The sequence below is a fragment of the Crocuta crocuta genome, unplaced genomic scaffold (assembly GCF_008692635.1).
Source record: "Crocuta crocuta isolate KB4526 unplaced genomic scaffold, BGI_CrCroc_1.0 scaffold978, whole genome shotgun sequence".
NCBI classification, from domain to species: domain Eukaryota; kingdom Metazoa; phylum Chordata; class Mammalia; order Carnivora; family Hyaenidae; genus Crocuta; species Crocuta crocuta.
Genome location: NW_027530876.1, coordinates 761,781 through 764,754, shown reverse-complemented (window position 1 = coordinate 764,754; position 2,974 = coordinate 761,781).

Sequence of the window (2,974 nt, the reverse complement as noted above, 5' to 3'; positions counted from 1 at the left end):
TGTGAGGCTGGAGCCCCCTTCCCCATTTGTGTCCCTTACGTTGTTAAAGCTCTTGCAATATTAGTGAGGGTGTTTCATACGGGAAGGGTTACTGAAGCTTCTTCACAACCGTTGATGTTTGGCCTGAGAGCCGTGTGTGTCTCCCTGTCCCTCATCCTCTAACCTAGCAACCAGGGCATCGTGGCAATTAAACACCACACACAACAACCACAGTTTTCATTTTCTCTTATTCAAAACCTTCTTTAGAGAGAGGAAGAGTGTATTCTGGAAACAAGACTACTGGTTAGGACTTGGACTAATAGCTTAGTTGGTTTTTATACGGTTATACATACATATTTTATCTTTCCGTATTAGAGTACGGTAGCCAAACATTCAGTGATTTTATTGATTAATTTTTCTCCTTTTTTTTAAATATTTTTATTTATTTCTAGGAGAGAGAGACAGCGTGAGCAGGGGAGGGGCAGAGAGAGAGGGAGACACAGACTGGAACAGGCTCCGGGCTCCGAGCTGGCAGCCAGCACAGAGCCCGATGCGGGGCTCGAACCCACGAACCGCGAGACCATGACCCAAGCGAAAGTCGGACGCCTAACCGACTACGCCACCCAGGCGCCCCGATTAATTTTTCTCTTTACCTTTTTGAGCATTTGGAGATTGCCTTTGTGCAGAGGAAAAAAAACCATGATATTGATGAGGAAAACAAAGGCAAGAAGGACGGAGTTCATTTTTTTTAAACGTTTTAATGTATTTTTGAGAGAGAGAGACAGAGTACAAGTGGGCGAGGAACAGAGAGAGAGGGAGACACAGAATCCGAAGCAGGCTCTGAGCGGTCAGCACAGAGCCCAACGTGGGGCTGGAACTCACACACCGCAAGATCATGACCTGAGCCAAAGTCGGACACTTAATCCACTGAGCCACCCAGGCGCCCCGAGAAAGATGTAGTTTAAATTAAATTCCCCTACAGCCTGCAGCCCATTGCTAGATGTCAGACACCTGCAGTGTGTAGCACTCCCTAAGATGTTTCCGGTTGTCTGAATGTCCTAATGTTTACACTTCCTTAAAAACTAAAAGCAACCTTATATTGACAATAGCTAAATTTTCAGGGTCCTGCGAGACCCTGCTTTCAGCATCCAGAAATTCCTCGGAGACTTCTGTCATCTATCCATCCCCTCCCTCCACAAACTTTAAAGTATATCATCAGTCGTTCCTCACAAACCTAGTGCGGCTCTTCCTGCCCACCGGTCCTGTCCCCGTGCTTTAATAAAATCACCTTGTACGCCAAAGGCATCTCAAGAATTCTTAGCGATTTGTTTTCGAGCCCCACTTCAAATTCCATCAACATGATATCGCCCCTACAGGATCAATATCTTTCATTTGTTTCAATATCTGAACAGGCACTCCAGAGGACAGATCCACATTGCATGAGGACTGAAGTTTACGTGGCTTGGGTCCTCCTTTAAGAAAAAGAATACAAAGACACCTGTGTGGCTCAATCGGTTAAGCGTGTGACTCTTGACTTTGGCTCAGGTCATGATTTCACGGTTCTTGAGATCAAGCCCCACGTTGGGCTCTGTGCTGACAGTGTGGAGCCTGCTTGGGATTCTCTCCTTCCCTCCCTCTCTGCCCCTCTCTCTCTCTCTCTCTCTCTCTCTCTCAAAATAAATAAATAGGGGTGCCTGGGTGGCTTAGTCGGTTCAGCGTCGACTTTCGCTTAGGTCATGATCTCGCGGTTCGTGGGTTCGAGCCCCGCGTCGGGCTCTGTGCTGACTGCCAGCTCAGAGCCTGGAGCCTGTTTCAGTCTGTGACTCCCTCTCTCTCTGACCCTCCCCTGCTCACGCTGTCTCTCTCTCTCTCTCCTAGAAATAAATAAAACATTAAAAAAAAAATAAACTTTAAAAAAGGAAAAGGCATACACAGTTTCAAAAACGTATATCTATTTGGCAAAAGAAAAGAAATCACAACAAATTACTCCCTGCTCTGGCACCAGCCCTTTGGCTGTGGCCTGGGGCATGGGCTGAAATGGCCCATCTCCCTCCCCCACCTTCTGGCTGCTGGGTCGCTGTCAGGGCAGCTTCATCCCTGCTGTCTCCACTGCAGGACCATCCTGATGACCCTGAAGCCCGGCTGCAGCCTCCCTGACCGCCCCATCCACCCGCCCGTGACCTAGCAGCCCTCCTGAGGTCAGAGACAAGTCAGGCTACTCGAGGAGGCCTTCCAGCACTGACCAGGGTGTGACGGTGGCCTGAGCCTCTAGTGCCTGCCCCCTGACCCTGGGGACAGCCCTCTGAGCTGTGAGGCGACTGGCAGCGAGAGCTTTGCTCAGGAAACCTGCCTGGGCCCAAACCCAGCCTGTGGTTTCTTGTTTCCTAACCTGAAGGGGCCAGTACTTTCACAGCATCAGAGGTGTGGGCTTACATTTTAAAGTGTTTTCCTCCAGTCTTCAAATGTGTTTGAAACCAACAGAAATAGTAATTGCTTTGGCTCTGAGAGACTCCGTGTCCCCATTCGTTCATTTCCTCCGGATGTGGGCAAACGAACCTTTTAAGGAGACTCCTCCCACGGACATGCCTACAGACAAAATGTCCCGCCTTCACCCAGTCGAAGAATCTGGAGACTGTCCGGGAGGCCTCCTGTGGGGGATGGAAGTCCGCGCCTGACTCAGGGATGTTCGCTGGGTACCAAGTTTCAGCACCCCCCTGCAGTGCTGAGCTGATAAGCTGGGGGTGGGGGGTGCGGGGGGAGCTCCTGGGTGCAGACTGGGCCACCACCGGAAGCGGCTACTTGGTTGGAGCACACTGAGGGCACGCTAGGAATCGCTGCGAAGGTTCCACCTCGAACTGGGTCCACGGCTTCTCCCGCCATCCTGCCTTAGCCTACCTGTGGATTTTCCTGAAATTCTTCCGGGGCTTCCGACGGGGGAGGGAGGGGGAAGGGGGAGTAAAGAGAAGCAGTCAAAAGTGGGCTCAAGGGAGCTTTG